Genomic DNA, 22,500 nt, shown 5'->3' with positions numbered 1-22,500 from the left:
GATTTCACATGGATTCATGATTATTTATCGAATGCTGTTTGTCCAATGAACAAACAGAACAATGAAAAAAATAATTGAAAGCCACTTTCAGTGAACACAAACTAAAGCCTCTGTGGAAGATGGGAAAGTCCCACTGCACCCATTGTGAGGAAGAGACCCTCCACACCCACACCTGGCTTATATGTACCAACTCATCATCATCTATCTAACAGTGGAGAAAGGGCACTTTTACATGTTCTCTGAGAGTGGCTATCAGGGAATAAAGCCATTGTGCTGTTGTCGGTCAGACTAATAGCTGTCATTGGAAACATGTTGTTACCGTTCACAATGAGCTACTTGCATTAAGGCACTTAACATTACTTCTGTTGTATTCGACCTCTTAATAAGTGATCAGTAGACCACACAGCTGCAAAAAGCCTGTAATCTCTCTTAAAACATATACTGATTTATTAATAGAAATAACAGCGGAGCACTTAGCAGGTGTTAAAATAAACGAAATTTGTCCATTTTCCAAAGCAGAAGCACCAGTCCATGAAATCCAATGTCATACAATTGGTAGCAGAGGTGAGCTTTAAGTTTTTTATAGAATGGTATTACAAACCATTGTGTCTAAGGGTTTACATGCAGAGGAATTTTTTTTATTAAAGTCTGCAATATTCCTTCCCATATAGTGTCTGGTAGTTAGCACAGATTTAAGGCCATAAGATGTTAATGGTCTGCTTCCTAAAGTCCTGAGTTTGCTACCCACAGCCTCTTTTTGCCTATTGTGTGACTCTGAGCAAGTCAGTTAACCAAGCAGTGTTCCCAGAAGGGGTCTGAAAAAGGTTCATGTGGATCACTGCTCTACCCCAGTCAACAAATATAAGTATGTTTAAGCAACTCTTCACAATGAGCAGATTTAAAATCACAGAAGAATTTTCTTCAGAATGGGTGCTAAACAGGCAGGTACGTACCTCGCAACCATTCAGATATTCACAGAATGTCCAGATTTTTGCCTCATATTATTGGTTTGATCCTCATAAATCTTGTGGGGTTTTTTTTGGGAAATCACTGAAGATTGAAATCACTAAATAAAAAGCAATGTCTTTTGGCTTTTCCTAGTTAGGGGTTGCTACAACATATCACCGGTCCACAGTATGATGTTGAGTTACCAGCCCAGCACCAACCTTCACAGAAGGTACACACATATGCACATGCAGATACCTGCATGTCTTTTAAAACTTACTCGACCACAGGAAGGACATGCAGACTCAGCACAGAAGGAGCTCCAGCCGAGAATAAAAGATTGAAATCACAAAATAATAGTAAATAATGACAGCCATTTAAGTTTCAGACTTATTCTAGTGACTATATAAGTTTATAGGAACAAAATTTAAAATCTGTCCCTATTTTTAGGCCTTTGTATCCCCATTAATTTTGGCTTTGTCCAGAAATTTTGGCTCTGAGAGGTTGAGAGGTATGGTGAGGTAACAGTGACTTAGTACAAAGGTTAACAAAGCAAACTAGCATTTTGGGAAGAAGAAACTTAACACTAAACTTATCATGTTTCATTTTTAAAGTCATACTCTGAACATTCATATGCTTTAACATTAATGTTGATTATTTTATAGCTTATGGACCTCCTTCACACTGTCTCTATTTTAAAATGTCTGAATGTATAACATGAATACAGTTTCCTTTAGTCTGATAATGAGTCCAAAGCTGAGGTCCATCAGAAAATACAGATCCCACATTTCTAAATCAATATTTATACTAAGCATAGGTTCTGAACTTAGTGAGAGCAGTACATAGCAGTGGCAGCTCATGCCATCAGACTGCAGGACTGCAGCCCCCCCAGCTGTGAAGAAAAGAAAAGAAAATATTTTAAAATAAAATATTTATAAATAAAATTAGTTATTTAACATTTCCTGGCTGGCTGCAGTGCTCTAAGTGAGTCAGACTCACTTGCAAAGTCCTGGAACTCGAACTGCGCATGCCCGGCGAGTTCCCAGTTTGTTTTTTTTTTTAAATAGTTTCTGACTGTATAAATCTAGATTGCTATAAAAGCTGTCCAGATTAAAGAGAGAAGGCATCAGTGTGATGCCCAGGTCTATGCGGTTTTAACAACATCTGCTGCCATGTCCGCAGTCACGTATATGACGTGGGCGGCGGGATGGCTGCTGATTGGTTCTCAATCTCTTCCCAAAAAAGAGAGTGAAACACAATCAGTGTAGTGGCACAGTACTTTTGCTATGCTATGCTACCATTGGTAAAACAACTAGTTTGCTTTGCTGAGAGAGTTCAGAGTTGAACTTTGCCTAATCCTTCGTTCCTAACGTCTGTGTTCACCTTCTTACAACTAACGATAAGTCAGTGAAGTCGCTAATGATGTATGTGTCAGATGATATACTTTTATAACTTTGCATGTCATATGGTAATGACTCATTTTTTATCAGCACAAACCATAAGCTTTCTTTACTTTTCTAAAGTAATTTGTACAATGGTTAGGGCATGTATGCCTATAGATTATTAAAGTAACTTGTTCTAATTTCTGGCCATACCTCTCAAGTGCACCTCATTACGAGGAACGTACCTCATTTGGGGTCTTAAAAAGTTCATGTCCAACAAAGTTCCTCAATGTTCCACATTGAAAGCCTCTGTCACACATTAAATGTTAGGATTTTTTTTAAGTGAAATCCATGGTAAATAGAAATGAATCATATTAATATATTAAAAGATCTTGTTTATAAATAAAACCAGCATATTTTAACCATCCTATGGCCTTCCTAGTTGAAGCTGTTAATAAGCCATTAGTATGTGTTCCATATTTTGCCCATTTGTTCCACATTATGAGGGGTAGTGTTCCTCATTTTGGAGATGGAAGGTTGAGAGGTATGTTTCTGGCAGATGCTGCAGTTTTTGACTTTGATGTTTTTATTCTATTTTCAGTGTCGTAACCAATTTATTTAAATCTTATCTAAATCAATGATCTTTATCTAAATAGTATTAGACGACTTATAGCTGTTTCTAGTTACTAAAATGCTTTTGTATTGAATTTTTTTCTCTCTAGGTCTGTACAAACAATGAGCATTACCCAGGTGTACATCCTGGTTAACAAATATTTATAAATAAATATTTATAGAGCAAGGAAAGACATCAGCAAGAGAACATAATTTACATATTTGGTGCTATAACTATATACAAATTGACAAAGCCATATTTAGCATAAGGCTGGTAATTATTACATACATATTTACAGAACTAGAAGTCTCTGAGCAGAATTGTATCATTCTGCATTAGCTGCAATATAACATATTAATTATTATGTATATTGCATGTTGACATCAACTTTTTCTCTTAAACAGTTATATATGTAAAAGTCTGTTAGGTATCTTACAATCCTGGTTCTAAAACAACCGTAATTAGGCTCATTTTTAATATTTTATGATGCATGGTTCCAGTTATTTTTTCTAGACGTGTGGTGTTGTCTTTGAAAAGGCTTTTCTGTTCTAAAGTAAGGCTAAACATGGCCTTGCTTAAGGCTGCAGATGCTGCCTTTGTGACCGAAATGGACAGATACATGAACTGATTTGTAGTTTTATGGTTACAGTACACAGTAATTGTGCTGTAGAAGTTGTCCATTTCTATTTTCTTGCTAGTTTAATTTGGAGGCATTTTCTCTTTTAAGTCTTGCTATGAAGTACAAACTACTGTACGATGAAAACATTTATTTGTAATTACTTGTAATGTTCATCAGGTTTACTGTGAAAGCTAGACTGCAGTTGTGACAAGCATTTATGCTTAAATGTACACTACACAGCACACACCTGCAGCATGTGATGTGTATATTATTCTGGGTTAGTCTTAGTCTGCTAAATTAATATGAAATGCATTCTGCTCTGCACTGAAGACTTGATAGTTTGTTTGTGGAAATATACTCGGGTACAGTCACAGTATATATTGTATGCATATAAATGTTTCTTGTAAAAAAAATAAATGCTGGCATTTGAGATTACAATACCCTTTACAGCTATGACTATTCAGCATGTTCTGTTTTTGTTCTGAAAGCTGACAGGGAGGACACTGGGAGTGAGGATTCTTTCACTTCCTAGACTGCGCACATTAATAATTCTAACTTTTTAAGTTTCAGCAGCCATTTTTCAAGTGGCCTGGTCAGCAGTACATTTGAAAAAATAATTTATAAGCAGTTCTATGTGCATCAGAGCTGTAGCTCCCTCACCTGGTGACTGGTGATGGTCCGCAATCTGGCTCCCTTTCTTTCTTTTTTTCCTACAGAACAGTGCTAGGTCCATATCATGTCTTCACATAGCATGAAAGCAAAAGAAGAAAAAAATCCATGCTTTGATCTGGCACTCTTCCCTCCACTCTTATGGAGGAGTACCAGGTCCCTGTCACACCCTCACATTTACATGAAGAGAGGGGAGATATGGATCTGCTGAGTGCTCCCCCTAACACCTTGTGCCCAGGGAAGCTGCCTGCTTGCTATACTCCTGATGACCGTCTCAACAAATATGTCCTGTTAAATGACCCCTAATATGACTTTCAAAATGGACAAAACGCTCTAACTGATATATATATATATATATATATATATATATATATATATATATATATATATATATATATATGTACACACTGACAGACAAAATGTTTTCTTCCATTAAAAGAGAACAGCTGACTGGAGCAATATTCACAGATGCTTCCATGGCCTTTGAAAGTGTGGACCACAAAATACTACTAAATTAGTTGAATTGCCTATGATTCAGTACTAATATGTCAAGTGAATTAAAAATTATCCATCAAATAGAACCTTCTTAGTGTAGTCAAGCAACGTATCTACTAAAAGGAGCAGCTTGTTGGCTACAGTCTTAACAGGGATCTATGCTTAGTCCAGTATTATTTTCAATATTTTTCAATGATAGAACTGTTTTTCAATGATAGAACCTCTTGCATCCCATCAAAAACTATCATTCTATATACAGACAATATAATTCTTCACAGAAATTGTTTCTCCTCAAAATCAATGTAAACAGCCCACCAAAAGTACTTCTGTTCCTTTTGTAAAATGGCTTAATAGAAGCCATCTTACTTTAATCATGTAAAAGGCAGGACGGCAACACTTTAATTATTTTCACCGTCTTCTCATTTACATTTTCTGTATATAAATGTGATAATACTTAAATGAAACTATCATCTCTAATTTGCAATTATACATAAATAAAGAGATATAGATACATAGACAGCGATACAGATAGATTGATATATTTTGATTAGAATCTCTGGTGCACTTTTTACCCTCTCCATCCTTTCTGCCATAACCATGTTTAATAATTCATAATTTCATAATTTAATCTTTCTCATCACCTATTTAATATCTTAATTTTTCTTAAACAATTTCTGTCTATCCTTTCAAATAAACTGAGTGCACAACATGCATATTTTATCTACGTGTGTCAATATTTTTAAATTGTTTGCACTCTCTGCAACTTCCATAGCAATAATATCATCTGCAGAAGTAATAGTTCCATTAGAAACAGTAGGAGCACATGGAACTGCTCCCTCCACCATTACCACAACTTCCTGTTAGCCTCCTTCATGCAAGAACTTTGGGCTCATGGCAAAAGATTGTGGGAATTTTCCTGGAGCCTTGTTTAAATTTCTCTAGTCAGTATGCACAACCTTGAATGGCCCCTGAAAAATGGCTAGAGGCCTACCAGAATTAACCCTGCCAACAAAACTTAAAAAATAAACACAAAATTAGAAAATGCACTGATATATTAAAATAAAAAGTATTTGAAACCTTTAGAAATGACCTTTTCACATGATGACACATGGGTTGAAAGGAATTAATAAAGATGACAGAATAGCCTTTTCACTGCACTGGCACAGCCTATCACTTGGTTGCTCTTACTCCCAAACCTCACCACTGCATGTATGATAACGCAGAAAGAGCCTCCTAGCGTGTCTCCCAGGACATAAATATACATAGAACATGCATGGTGCAAATCTCTAAAGTTGGCTAAAATTAGAAATGAGCAAAAACTGACTAATGCTTAAGGTACATGACAGTAATAAACTAGAAAACAGCTAGTTACAGATATAAAGGCTACATTCCATATTCACAATTTGCCTGCTCACTTTCAGTTGCTGAATGTGACATAAGTTAGTTTTCCTGCCCTTTTGTTTTATGTTGTAACCCTCAGAGGAGTTAATTATTCTTCCTCTCATTGAATTCCAGTCTATGTAAGGTACGGTTTGGGAAAGGTAGATATTCCTTAAATAGCCCTGTTAGCTTGTTCAGACTTGTGAATGATTTGATTTTCATTGCAAGCTCAGAAGAACTTAAAGCTGGACATTTGCTAAGACAGATTTTCTGAACATACGTTAATTTTCTTCTGTAGCTACAACAATTTCTGAGCATTTTTGTTTTGCTATGTAGCAGCAAACTTATAGAAACAGAAGAGCGTGATAGGGATGTGTAAGTGTGGACTGAGTGCTCTGTGTGCCTCCCTGACAGATATATTTGCCAGTATGACACTTTTCACTTATACTGGTAACAGCTCATGCAAATAAGCTTTCAAACATCTGCCTTCCAGTCCTGTTTCTAACTCTTATGCTCTATTTTATTTTTTTTTACTTTTTCCACATTTCAGAGTTGCCTAGTTATGCAAAGAAGTGAACGTGTCTACATGAAATGCCACACTCCATTTCTAAATCACCCACTCAGGAATTCTAATTGATAAATTGACACTGAGGAGGTCTAATTACTGCATATGATCAGTCTCTGTGTCCAATCATCTGTCTTGTATCAGAATTTGAGTTTTGACATTTGTATTATCCAACTTAAACTGCAGCAACAGCTCCGTCACTGTATAACTCTGGGACCTGTGAATGTGTGACAGCTGACGACTGCATTTCACAGGAGCAGAGCTGAATGCAGATATCTCATCTCTTCTGTCATCACTGCTAGACACCTGTCACTTGATGGGCTTGAAAAGTATGGCATTTTCGTCAGTAAAGAATTATGCACTGTCTTATTTTAAAATGACTCATTGTTGCTAATATTCTTGGAGATTACAGCAGGCTGGAGTTAGTTAATGAAAGAAAAATTAATAAAATCCAAGTTGTAGTGAATGGAAATAAATAACTTGCTGTTTACACCTTTACTCTATTGCAGATGCATGATTATTGTATTCTTGTGTTTGGTTTGAACTTATTTATGAACCATTGTCTTCCAAAATGATTCAGATTTAGCTTTTTTAATTAATTCCGTTAAGCCCCTAGGAAAAGATGTTTGAATCCAGCACAGTAGATGTATATGCACCATGCACACTGACTTTCTACATGGGCAAAGACAAATAGTTTGTGCCCATAGGGCCAGTGACCCATTCATGATAACAAGTTCTGAGCAATGATCAACAGTTTAGGCAGGAAAGATCTCAGATGAGCTATTCTTCTTCCAGGAAGGGTGGAATAGATAACTTATGTCTCAGTAATGCTCTACTATATTAGCAACAATGAATCCAACATGCAACAAATGAACCCTGCATTGATCTGACAGACAGAGTGGTTCTTAGTGAATCTGCACCAGCAGCAAATATGTGACTATAGCTATTTTCCCTTGTCCTCAATGGACTTAGTTATTATTCTGTTTTAACCATGTGCAATGCATTAGACATCTCAAGGCAATTGTATTTATTTCTTCCTTCCTTTCTTTCTTTCTTTATTTCTTCCTTCCTTCCTTTCTTTCTTTCTTTCTTTATTTCTTTCTTTCTTTCTTCCGTCCTTACTTTCTTTCTTTCTTTCTTTTGTCCTTCCTTTCTTTCTTTCTTTCTTCCGTCCTTACTTTCTTCCTTTCTTTCTTTCGTCCTTCCTTTCTTTCTTTCCTTCCTTCATTCTCATGGTCTTACAGGGAATACATTGTGACCAACACATTGCTTATTATGATTTCCATTTTCCTGACTAAAACTGAAAAAGCAGTGAGTGCTCAGAGACAAAAAGTTTTGCCCTTACAGTATTCATAACTTTGTTATTTGTAAATTGCAGTTCTGAAGTGGGTTAATGATTTCTGTTGAATAATTGGCAGAGATGTGTACACAGTGCAAGCACCTCAGTATACTCACCCTCATGTCATACAACAGTGCAAGGGGATGTGAAGCCAACATGCCAATAAGGATTATTAGAACCCAGAGATATATGAGACACAGGATCTGATTCCAAAAGACTTGCTGTCAGAGTAAGTGACTTACTCCGGCGTAAGCCTGCTTCACAGCTAGTTCTTCACTGGAATAAGTCACTTACATAGAGAACACGTGTTTTGGAACTGAGGCAGCGATACACCAGAGTAAGTCATTTACACAGAGCAAGTCTTTTGGAATATGACCCACAGATTAGTGGAGTTTCACTGTACTTGACTTTAAGGTCACTTAAACAGCTGTCCATACATCCGCAACTTCTTTTTTCCCATTTTTGCACATGGGGTCAGGGTGTCACTTCAACAGTGACAATCTTCTTGAGCCGAGGTTTACACCACCGGGTGGCTTGTCCTGCTGCGGTGCTTAAACAGCTGTGTTCTAATGCAATGATTTCATTAGTCATGCATTCTACTAATAAAGGTTATGAGATTCAAACCCAGGTCTGTTACGGTCATTCATTCATTTTTTACTTATTTATTTAATCAAGTGACTCTCAAGAATAAATCAGCTTCTAGAAGCATCCTAGTAAGTGGTGACTCAATTGTGAGACACTTTAAGTCCATGCTCACTAGGCTAAACAAAGACATTTTACATTTAGGTGTTTCTCAAGTGTTTGGATTGCTGATGTATCTAGGTCTCTCTGGACCCTCTCCACCAATAAAAATGACTATGATGTGATCATAGCATAACTCTCAACTGCCAAGATTTTCACAGAACATCCAGATTTTATCCTCACATTTTTGGTCTGTTTCTCGTAAAATTTGTAGTTTTCTAATCAGTGATGATTGAAGCCACTAAATTATGACAGACATTTGTGTTTAAGACTTCATATCCCTCAGAAAATCCATGCTAATAGAAATTCTGTTCTAGCAACTTTTTAGCTTATAAGAGCAATATTTAAAATCTGTCCCTAGTTTTGGGCCTTTGCCCCCCAATTATTTTAGGCTTTGTTTGGATTTCTTGTGCTGAGAGGTTGAGAGGTATGGATCATAGTCCATGCAGTTATGAACAGTTGTACACAGAAATTCATGAAGAACATGCAGAAAGACTTGCTGGAATTTGCCACTCATGTTTTAGTCAAGGGTAATACTCTAGTTTTGAGAGGTATCCTCCTCTCACAAAAATGATGCCTAGATCCAAGGAAAAGAGAACTGATTTCAACAATTGATAAAGTAGTTGGTATCATTCTAGGGCATCGAGTATGTGCCTCCCTGAGATGAGAATGAGATGCTTCCCGCATTGTGCTTTCTTTAGGCAGAGTTCATCTAATGAATATTCAAACCTAATGAATCAATCACATAAAAATCTGAGCAATGTCAATATCAAGTTGGCCTTACTGAATAACAAGCTACCCAATCTGAAGGCACCTCTGCTCCATGAAAATATCTATGTTTATTTAGTCACCAGGACATGGCTCAAGTATAATTAGAGCACCCCCTCCATGACTGGGTTCTGTGCATATCACACCTCTATATCTACAGTTAATAGTGGAGGAATCTCAGTGCTCATCTGTGATATTATCTCTTCCAAAGTGATACCCAAACACACCCCATGAGATCATAAAACTCTAGTGTACAATAGTAAGTCTGAACTTTCACTTATGGCTTATCTATCCCCTACCACAGCCCCAGTGGATCACAAAAATCTCCTGGCATTCCTTGAAAATTTCCCGATAAGAAATGGATTTTTAATCATTGGAGATTTCAACTACCTTTCCATAGTCTGGAGTACTTATGCACAACATTTCTTATATTGTACAAATAGGAAATCCATGGAGCAAATAGCCTATAATCCTACTAGAGCACTAATATTCTGCACCTAGTTTTCACAAACTCAGCTCTGGCATGCACCTTGCTTCTGGTTGGTCCCTCATTAGTTACATCAGACCACAAAAACTTATCTCTACTCTCAAATTCTCCTGCTCACTGGTAACCAGCACCATCCTCTCTAGACACTTCAAAATGGCAAACTTTTTACAATACTATGATGAAACCACTAATTAAATCATTAAATTTTCCTGTGTTAACCCTACAGTTAGGACTCAGAATATGCTGCCACCTGTATTATGCATCTATATGCCCATCTAGGTTAATCCATGGATAGGGCAGTCCCTACCAGAACTAAATACAATGGTAAATGCAAACCTCTCTGTTGGTCAGTAGCTATAAACAAATCTATACCACAGAAGGAAGAAACTTCTTAAATTACCTGGTAATGTCAAAACCTCTCAATATATAAATAAAAAAAAAAAAAAAAAAACTGAAGGTAAATACTAAGACCAACAAAGCATCTCATGAATTTAGGTTGGCTTCTAATGCTTGAGTCTAAGGAAAATTACAAATCCTTCTTTAGCTACTTTGCAAAGCAAAATAATAATTGTGTTCTGAATTTATTTATAACATTGCCTTCCACTCCAATCCAAAATACATTGCTACCATACTAGCAAACAAGTTTGCTCTAAATTTCTCCCCCATATCTATTACCCCCACTCCAGACATCCCAGAGCACTCTACTCTAACCATCTTGTATCCTTAAAGTACTCTCCAAGACTTAAAATACTTCTTCCATGATCCCATCTATATACTAATTTATCTAGCAAATAGTGTCAAGCATACCTTTGCTGATTGTCTTCTTCAGTTGTTCAGCCTAAGTCTTCCTATAGGCTATGCCCCTAATCGTGACACACTAAGGTGATGATGCCCTTCTATAAAGTTAGCCCAACCCCCAACTTAAGGAACTATAGGCCCATTTAGCTTACAAGTCTTGTCTGTATAGCCATAAAGTGCATCATTATCAACTTCTTAAATCATGAAATTAAAAGTTTGATCAGGCTCAACCCTCAGCAATTTGGATTTGATAAAGACAAGTCATGCCTGCTTAACCTTGAGAGCTCCTTTGAAAAGATCACACAGGTGGAGGATGGTGGTCAACACACAGGTGGAGGATGGTGGTCACAATGCTCATGATGCCTAAAAGAACCTATTATAGGTGTTCGACACCATTACACATGATGTGATTATAAATAGTTTTATGTCCTTAAACATTGATCCCTATGTGGTAAGATGGATTGCAACTGGCTCAAGGACAAAATGCGTGTATCAGGGTTGGTAATAACTCATCAGTTAGGGAAAAGGTGACCAGTGCTGTCCCACAGGGTTCTGTGTTGGCTCTCCTCCTTCTTGGCATTGATATCTCTGACCTTAATACTGACAACAAAGATCTCTGGTTGACTGAGATCAATGATGATTGTTAGCTGGGTATAGTTGTTAGGTTAACCAATAATACTGAAACCTTTCAGAATGAACTAACATGAGTCAACTCCTGGTTCACTGAAAAATGACTCCGACTAAATACTAGGAAATGTAGTATCATCTCTGACAGAAAACACCAGCTTCATGCAGTGTACTACATAAATAAGATACTGCTGTATAGTGAGACATGGATCAGGGACTTGGGCACTTGGCTTGACGGTTTCCTCTCCTTTAATCAGCATGTAGCAATTGTAGTTAGAAAATGCTGCCATATCTCACATCTAATCAGCAAGAGCATCTTTTCTAAAACCAAGAAAGGTATTGTTCCCCAGTGCCCTGCTCTGATCAGAGCCATTATTGAATATAACACACCGTTTGGCATGTATCTCACTAGACATATCAAAAAACTTGAAAAATAGAGGGATTTCTAAGGGGGCTCAAAACTCTTCGCTGTCAGGAGAGGCTGAAATCCATGTCCCTATACTGTATATTATACTGTCACTTAAAGGGAGGCCAGTGCCTTCCATATCATGCCCTCAGGTATCCTAGTTATGTGACCTTCATTTTCTTGAAAACTCAAATAGTGCATCTAGTACTAGAACAAGAGATCTGAGCCTTTACCAAGAAATAAATGCACTAAATGGAGGGAGGGGTACTTCACCCAGCACCTCATCTTGCTCTAGAACAGGCCCCCTTGCAGTCAAGCAGTGTGATTCCCTGTCTGCTTTCAAACACGGATTAAACAACTGGTTGGGTGCCCCAAAATGGGACTTATTGTCCTTGCCTGTTTGAAAAAAGTGGTATAGCCTGAGGGTGGATACTAGCAAGGATCACATGGCCTCTGATCAAGCAGCTTTCTACTTCCTATGATTCCTATGACTTATTTCTTAATTTGTTTGTTAACTAGGTAAGTGAGCTGGTCCTTCTCAGGTGCTTTTCAGCATGATGGAGGCCACAAGGGCAAGGATAAATGGACCTTATACATGGATAATTTAGTGTTGACAATTAACCAGCATTGTTTTGGAAGAGGAGAGAAAATCTTCCAAAAAGGCAAGTCATTGGATTGCCAGCTGGCTCACAGATAGGACCCAGGAAGACAGGATATGTGAGGCCACCTCCAATAAGAAACCCATCACCAACAGAATACCTTAGGGCTTCATACTGGGACCACTCCTATTTGGCATCTACTTCTCAAAGGTGAAGGCTAACACCAAGGGCCTTTGACTGATGAGGTTCACAGATGACTGCAAATTGGCAGCTATCATAGATTCCTCCCCATGGCACAAACATCTTACAGGAGGGTCTAACATAGACAAATGAGTGGTGACAAACTCACAGATTAAAACCCAATGCCAAGAAATGCATTATAGTGCCTTTTGGGAAAACTGATACCCAGGCTAATTACGCCATAGATAAGACACCCCTAAGAGTTAACCTGTTAGACACAGATCTGGGAACATATGTAGACAGTAACCTGACCTTTGAGAACATGTGGCCAAAATAGTAAGAAAAAAATCATTCTATGTCACCCAACAAGCACATACAAGAAGACATACAAACAATATGTGTGTGTGTGTGTGTGTGTGTGTGTGTGTGTGTGTGTGTGTGTAAATATATATATATATATATATAATTTTTTTTTTTTTTACAGTGTATGAAATCACTAAATGTGATTCACCTAGATTTGTCTCTAAACAGTGTATTACCATTTAGTTTTACATCTCATACCTCAGGTTAGTACTACAACATACACAGCACATCACACTGTCTGAAGGCAGAACTGTTCCTCTCTCATGTAACACAAAGAGTTGACATTAGTTACCAGAAGGCAAAATGTTTTCAGTACCTAGTTGAACTTCCACTTTTAGCAAAGTAGGTGTGTACAACCCACATGCAAGAGCTTTATATGAATGTTTCAGATTCAGAAAGTGTTATGTCATGTAATTACTATAACTTGCATGGACAATTGGAAAATGTAATCAACAAATCTCAGATATAAAATGAAGCAGGTCTTTCCTCAGAGTGATGTTCCATTAAAAAGCATGTTTTGACATTTCAGAACTTTTCCTGGTTTAGAGTTATTGCACAGAAATAGCTTCTTAGAATCACTTTTTAAGAACTAGCTATTGATTTGATTTTTTTTCTTATGTGTGTCCAATACTTTTATGATCCCAAAACAAGAAATGCAACGAATACACTCAGTGAACTGGAAGTCAGAGTAATAGATTACCAAAGGTTGTTAAAACAAAGTGGTAACACTCCCCAAATTCATTTTCTTCCCTTTCTTAACCTTCTATGAGGAACAGAAATAATGTTCCACCCATGTTTTGTATTTTATTTCTGTGAATGCAAGAGACATTTAAAACAAACTGAATCATGCAAATAACACAATATAATTGATTTTACACCACTTGAGGCAATGTGTCCCTCCCACTAACATCTTATGTAACTATCCCAATATAATGTGCTATTAAGGTGGGTCAACCTCTTCTGGGTGAGGTGCAAAAAACATACCATGGTCATGGTAGAAAGTTCCCACAGCACAGCATCTGTAGCCCCATACCCTACACCACCGCAGGAAGGTCCCATCCAACATCCCCTATTAAGACATCCAGTATGTCCTTCTACAATCCATGTAGCCATGCACAAAGCAATGTATGTCCTCAGAAAGAAAAATACAATGTAGGTACTGAAGCACATCACCAGTTACAGCAGGCATGACAAGCAGATCATCCAAAATAATATGCTTTCTCCAGCAAAAACAAAACAGCATGTACATTCTGCAGCATATCTCCTGTTACAGCGAGCAGTAAGGCAGTTTCCAAATGAGGCTGCTAAGTAAAAATTACAGTTTATCTCCAAAAGAAAAATATTATGCAAGTCCAGCAGCATATCCCCTGTTGCAGCAGTCAGTATGCCAGAACACCACTCTGCTTTTTACAACTCTTCTATATCTGTATGTGAAGTGATGTCAGTCATGATCCAGGTCAATACTATGGATATACAAACAATCTAGCTATATATATATATGTATGTGTGTATACACACACACACACACACACACACACACACACACACACACACATATATATATATTTTTTTTTTTTTGTCATTGTCATACCAACACACACACCTCTGAAAATTCCTCATAAATGATGCATGTGTGTGTGTGTGTGTGTGTGTGTGTGTGTGTGTGTGTGTGTGTGTGTGTGTGTGTGTGTGTGTAGTCTGTGTATCTATTATTGGAAATGCATGCATTATATATTTCTTCAGATGTGCCAGTATTTTAATTGTGCTTACTTTCTCCAGATGCCTGCTTTAAAAATAGGCCTTGACTCATACAAACTGTGATGATAGGAAGTACTGCCAGCCATGCCAGGAGAAGTAGGGCAGTGGATGTGTAACATATGCAGCTGGAATTTTGTTAATAATTATATGTCATTTGTATATCAAACTGATTTGTACAGATGGTTGTGCTGAAAATGTATTTGTAAGGTTTATTTATGCTAAAGCATATCAACAGTGTTTCCTGATGGACAGAAAAGAAATGTACATGCGTTATTGTAACTGTTTAAATGTATACACTGTAACTACATATAGTGGGAGACAAGAGGTTAATCCACCTGACTTTGGAAAAAATATTCTTGAAATTAAATTATGTTGTGGGTTAAGCCAGTTTTGAATGGAGCCAGTGACATCATGGCTTTGCTAGAGAGCAGATTCCAGCTCCTGAAGGAAGACTGAAATTATTTTATTGTTTTATGGCTTTCAGATGCTTTAATAAAAGTTAGTTAAAGGTCTAGTGTGTATTGTATCACATAGGTGCTATACTCTGGCAGCTTCTAGTGATGGGGGATAGTGCGTGAAACCGAGTCAAATGACCAGATGTGTGTGCTTTCATTTTGTAAGCCAGAAATAATATTTAGATATTAGTAGGAGATTGCTCTCAGCATTCTATATTCTGTTTTGGATCTGACAACAAGGAACACTCACCCACATTATCTTACCTTGTTCTATTCAGTAAGTAGGAATAGTAATTTTTTAGACTAGTCAGGAAAATATAGTGAGACTAGTAAAGCAGCACTGTTTTTTTTCTGTAACTGTGTGACTTTTTCCAGCTGTGTAATATTCAATATTTTCTGTGTCTGAAACTCTGGTGTTTACTGTAAATAGATATTTAGTATTTTCATATTCTTTTATTATTTATTATTAAATATATGTAAACTTTTCATTGTGGCTGGTCCTTTTTAAAAAATATTTAAGTTTTGAGAGTATTTGTACATATTTATATGGTGATAACTCTGGCTACACCTGAAAGACTGGCTGTTTGGTCAGGATTACCATTTGTATTAGTATTAATTTCACTCAGTATAATTGGGTACTCTTTTCAGCACCTTATAGCAACTGACTGGTGACAGTGAATCTACCTTATAGTCTGGGCAAAGTTGGTAAAGTGGGTAATATGTGTCAACATTTCCAAGGTGTGTGTGTGTGAAAATTAAATCTCAAAGAGTGTGTGTGTGTCAGCTACTTGGGCAGGGACACGAAGCACTGGTTTGACAGAGAGAGTGATGGAGGACCTGGCTTGGGCACTTGACTGAGGACTTAACTCTGAAGCTGTGCAAGTGGGAAGCCTTATTGTGGACCTGGGAAGAGACAGAGAGAGAAACCCAGACCCCAGGCTGAGTGTGTTCCCTGTGTACTCTTAAGGGAAATTGGGCTTGATGCAGAGAAGTCTGCATCTGGAAATACTGAGTGTATCCATTTGTATCCCAAGTAAACATCCCTCTCCAGTGTCAGTGGTGAGGATTCAGACTCCTTGATTACTGGCCCAGAGTAAGGACTTCACATGAACTATCCTGGTAAATACATGTAAACAAACAAGTAAACAAGCAAATAAATGAATAAACTTCCAAGCAGGAAGAGAGCTATCTGTTTCATACCTGTCAAGTATGATAATGCCAAGCTACAAAACTCTGCAAAGGAAAATGCACACAAACATGTGCACTGGAGGCAGTGCACATCAATTGGTTTTCACTACTCAGTTTGGTTTTCACAATTAATAATGTTTTTTTTTTCACTTTTGCAGATTGGAAGTGCAGCAGTGAAAGGCATGTGTCAGATTGCATATTAAACCAATAATTAATACATTTCACATTATTAGTATTATTGTTTGTGGTTTACCTGCTGGTCCAAAACATTAAGTGAATCTCAAGTCTGACATTTATTTATTTTAATTACTTACCTTTTTGAATCTGCAATTGCTCTTCACCAGTTGTACTCTTGCATTCTCCATACATTTAGTGGCAAGTCATCCAAATATTTTTCAGGAAAAAACAAATTACAAACTCATACTTCAAACAAGCATTGCTGCAGTCATACAAGCTCTGATATTGTCTCCAGAAATATATAATTAATAGCAATCTCTATTTTAATTCAAGGCATGGACAATTAAAAAAAAACTATGCAGATTATTGCAAACAGGTCACAGTTTCTCAGAGCTATATAAGCTTTCTTTTATAAGGATGAAAGCTTTCAAATGTTGCTTTGAATCTCTGTCCACAGTGTTTGTTTCTGAACTGTTCACAGAAGTATGACAATAATGGTATTGTACATAATATACCATATGATTAACTTACAAGCTTTTCACAGCAAACAAACTGAACTGCAAGCATCAGTGATTGTTTTACCAACTCTGCCATCAGGAAAGGTAAAACCATTTCAATATTGCCCAAGTCTCATGCTTATTTAATAATTAATTGAACTATGCAAATAACTCCTACTGTCTTAATGAGTTGTATAAGCAACATTCACCACATATACATCTATCTTACACATACACCTTTGGTGTAATTGTGACCCTCCCCACCCAGTTTAATATATTCAGTGTTTCAAAATTATTAGCCAGCAGTTTATAATATTTCTAGTGGTATGTGTCACACACACACGCAGTTCCTATTCAATGAATTCCACCCACAGCCACCTATTACATATCATCCCTGAATTACTTTGTATTTGCAGTTTGTGATAATGATATACAGATTCTGAAATGTGGTATATGTTCATAAGACTGGACAAGTAAACCTGTTATTTCCAGTGTTCTGTAACTCCTCTGACTGTATATAATGTTTACTTGTAATTTTCCCAACCTGGCATTTGCTAATGTCTGACTTACTCAGTTATTAAGCTATTTCATAGTTCATTACAATATTGACTACTTCAGCATTCAAAACTGGCAGTGTATGTTAATTAACCCACTGGTGTAAATTCCATGTATGCATTTTTAACTGATATGTCTCACCACCACCTAACTTTATATATCCTGTTTTGTCTCAAATGTAGCAATAATCAAAATAACAGGTAGAAATGTCAGCCAGAAAAGCCACAACAGTATTTCAAAAAGACGCAGACAAATTAGTCTCCGCTCTGTCATACCTTAAAGCTCATTTTCAGAAGGCCCATCAGATTTATGCAGATTACCCCTTAAGGACGTAAAAGTCTTTCACCTACATTGCTTTTGAATGATTACTGGCTTTTTGTTTTTTATAAGTTTTAATTGATGCAGTCAGGCCAATGAAGCTAAACTCCACTAGCAGTAGCTATGTCTTGCTTTACCCTTAGACTAAAAAAGCCACATGTCTGCTGAGCAAACCTACTGTTGTATGAAAGCAAAGAGCATTGGAAATAATACATTTTGACTGCAATTTTTATAGGTTTTTCAGAAGGGAACTTCAGCAAAAACAGCAAATGATTCTGCCTTTGTACATAACTGTTCATGGAATCCGACATGGAAATTCTGTTGCAAATCTTAAATTAAAAAATTAACTTGAAATGCTACAGCTTCAGTGTCACCAGAAATGTCTGCACTCAGTGTCAAGTACTAATACTCATTCTAGGATATCAGGGATGTTACTCACTTGACGTCATTTTGGGTCCCCCAGAGCTAAGCAATTTAAACAGCATTTTAAACAATAAACTTACCAGACACAGATGCAAACCTTTAGCCTTCAGTTCTCAGAGTACTTTAGCTAGCTGTAATCAGCATGATTGTAGAAACACAACATTTACTCTGACGAGAACTGCATTAGCCTTTGTTGCTGTAGTTATTCCCATGCCCTTGTGTATTCCAGTGCAGAAATAAGTCCTGATAATACCGTCTGGTAGTGCCACTGGACAATTCAAGTAAGCAGTCACTTGTGCACTTCTGTTGTAAAAGTCAGTTCAAGTTGTACCACATTTTAGACTGGCTGAAATGCTTTCTCTCAGAAATGTACTGTTATATTATGACTCACATGATATATCCTTTTTCACCTGACATATATATCCACCAGCACAGTGGCACAGTGGTTAGCATTATTGCCCCACAACAAGAGGTTCCCAGTTCAATTCTCAACTGGGGTGTCTTCTGTGTGGAGTCTGCATAACCTCCCTTTGTTCACGTGGGTTTCCTCCCACATGAGGTGTGAAAGAACTGCTGCAACAGGGCTAGCAACCTAGCAGTGTAAACCTTGGCTCTAGATGAGTGTCACTGTTGAAGTGACAGCCCAAACCGATGTGCCAAACAAATGGGAATAAGGGGTTGTGGATGGATGGATATATATCTAGCAGCTCCTTGTTGTCATCCCTCATAAGCACAGACACTCACCAATGTCCTCTGTCCAGACAAGGAAGGGGACTGTATCTCTATATTTGCGTATGCAATTAGAGCCCATTGACAGCAATGAAAATATACAATGGACATAGCTGCAGTCAAAGCAAATCCCAAAATGCTTTTTGCTTAAAGTAACAATGCAGTGATTCATACTGTGTCTTCTGCACACACACACACACACACACACACACACACACACACACACACACACACACACACACACACGCGTGTGTGTGACTGTAAGTGAAAACAATGACAACAACAAAACACCTTTTTAGCTATGCTTCTATTAACAGATAGGGCTTATGAAAACGGTAACAGATGTGCTCTCCAATTCACATCAGTCAGAAGGGGGTCAACTTGGAGTCTTACTACTTTCAGAATTGCCTAGATTTTTCATAAATCTGCACAGTTAACCATGCTTATTCAAAAAGTTTGAAAAAATATATAATGCACTGAATTTTCCAAAAAGCAGATATGGGCAGGGCAGGTTGTAGAACATGATGTCATCCACTGTAGTTATGGCCATATTACCTACTTCTAAATATTTTGATATGCTTTGTTGCAAAAATGATTGATATTTTTATTGCCTGTCTGGCATATGGGAAAGCAAAACAATTAGTCCAGTATTTTTGTATTGCTTTTATAAGTTGAAGCATTCTTTTATCATTGGTGGAGCACTCAATGCAGCTTGCTAAATATTGAGGGGGGGCACCATGGGAAAATACAACCTGAGCATTGACATTGTATAATTCTGTCTTGGACAATAAGTTCACAGTCAATAAGAACAATCTTTGCGTAGCTGACTTCCAAGTGGTGTCACAGTTCTTGAGTGGTTCTCCTATATCTGACATACTAGAAGTTTGAGCTCAGAATATTGCATATTATTAAAGACACAGAGACAATGCAGTCTTTGCTGACACATTGTTATGTGAATTATAAGACTTTATCAACAAATCGTGGGGTGGTGATGCTGCAGTAGCATTGTCACCTCACAGTTAGACGTTGCCTGTTCGATTCTCAGTTAGAAAGTCTGCTGTGTGGCGACATGCGTGAATGGGCGTTCCTTTGTTGAAGGTTGTGTGTTAGGCCCGGCAAGCCAATACGTAAAAATCTACTGCCAATCATTAGCTGACCGGAGTTCGGCTCTGGCGACCCCTAATCGGGAAAAGCCGAAAGAAACAAATCAACAAATCTGAAGGTGTGGAACTGGCAAACTAAGAATGAATACATCCCAAGACTCCCCAATCTAGATCTTTGTCCTTGATTTAACTCAGTCACTCACCCATGCACTCTCTCAGTCACTTTCACTCACTCACTCACTCACTCACTCACTCACTCACTCACTCCCAATGTCAGAAAGACTGCCATAATTCATGTCTCTGTGGTCTTAAATGGCATGTGCTCATTCAACCACTTCTATCACATATACTTCAAAGTTGTCTGTCTTTATAGATGTGTTATGCTTTCATAACAACTCATTCACTCATGTATATTCAGTCTACGTATTTAACTTAAACGCCTTGTTGCTCTAAAACTGAATTACTATGCTGCTGTGCATATAAAGCTATCTGTACAAATACTTATTGCTTCTAGCCAACTTTTTCAGGTGTTTTCTGATACAAATTCAGTAAAGTGATTTCTCCCTTTCTTACATTCCTTTAGGTAGCACAACAAGGGTACAAGTTCACGCAGAGCACCCATTCTATACGGCTACCCTGCTGCAGAGTTTAGAAAATGATCATCACTGACACTAATTATGCTTTGCAATAACTAAAAGTAACATTTAACTGCATTGCTTTGCAAACTCCTTTAACAACTCCTAAAATCTTACGTTTGCTGACAGAGCACTGCTTAAGAAGCATTAATATCACTTCCAGATTGTGCATGTCTTCTTGCAACATCCTGTTATGGCTCAGGTTACAGAATATTTTTCAGAGAAGCGATAATATCTGGTACTACAATGATGTTTTAAAGGACTATACACTTCACGGTGGAGAAAGTAATGACCAGAAATTTAAGTTTACGCTATCTTTTTAGCAGGAAATGTCTAACTGCTATCAATTAGCAAAGAGGGACAAACTATGTAGGGATAACCAATGAGAACAATTATTCAGTTTTCTGAGAGAGCATTTTCACCCTTTTCAATATGACTTAGTCATAACATTGTTGTCAGTTTAGTGAAAACACCAGCCAGCCTGCCCAGTCAAAGACTGCATAAACTAGTAAAAAAGCAGTTTAGTCTCTTTTCTAAGAAATTATTGAACAATATTTGGAAAGCAGAGCCTCACTGTAGACTGTTGTGATGTTTCCTTTCCTTTAACAGGACCTTTGGTGTCCTTTGACAGTAACAGAATTTCCCTTCTTAAAATTTGTTAATAGCTATTACTTTTTAGCAATATTTTTATAAACTGCTTTCTACAATGAAATTCAGTTTTCAACTTATATGAAAAATAAAAAAAGACTGTCACCGTAGCCTTATTATACTAGGTGTGGATTTTCAGTTCATGCTTACAACTGAAATAGCTCCTGGCTACGCTGGTAACGCTAGCAGTCAGAATTATTCAACTCCTTTAGACCCAAACACCATGTTTGATTTTCACAGGAACAGCTTGCATGCATGTATATTTAATAATCACTTAGCCAGACAAAAGCTTCGTGGTTATCTCAAAAACTGAATTTTTCTTCAAACAGGTCCATCTATATTAAAAATCACAAAAATAAAAATTTTAGACATAGAAACAACATTTTCTTCTAGTAATCATACAAAGCATGCCCCCATATATTCTACAGTTTCCATGGGAACACCTACTTGTCTGAAATAAACAATAATTACACAAGATGGACTGCTTATCAAATCATGGCTTGTTGAATCATAACTCAGAGAGGATGTTTAAGGAATAATAAATAAAAGGACAGACAGAACAGATCAGCATCAAACATTTTCCTTCCAGTCTGAGTCTGTCTTAAAGCACAGTATTTTAGATCAGGACAGGAGGGTGCATAGGGTGCTGATCCCCGCAATCGTTGGCAGAGGCTAAATCAAAATATTAGCACTGGTGTAATAAGTACTATTTTTTTTTCAGGGAGTATCTGCCCTGAGAGTAGTCAGTGCTTTTTCCTACATTCTGATTAAGTGAATGACACTTAATACAACAATTTCTATATCACAGATTGCACAAAGCAACTGTATACAATGAATATTAAAAACAGAGTAACAAACAATATATTGTAATAAAGGGAGTCACAGTAAAAACAGTATAAAAGCAAAAGCTACACAGCTGATCCAACAAAGAAGGCAACGCAGGTATTATAACTATAATGAAACAAAATACATTTATATAATCCTTTTTAGCTTTATAAGAAGTTCTGCTTAAGTACTTGAAAGCTAATACACCTATTT

The sequence above is a fragment of the Protopterus annectens genome, chromosome 2.part0, assembly GCF_019279795.1.
Source record: "Protopterus annectens isolate FY-2018-M chromosome 2.part0, PAN1.0, whole genome shotgun sequence".
In the NCBI taxonomy this organism is placed as follows: Eukaryota; Metazoa; Chordata; order Ceratodontiformes; family Protopteridae; genus Protopterus; species Protopterus annectens.
This window is presented reverse-complemented; position numbering follows the sequence as displayed.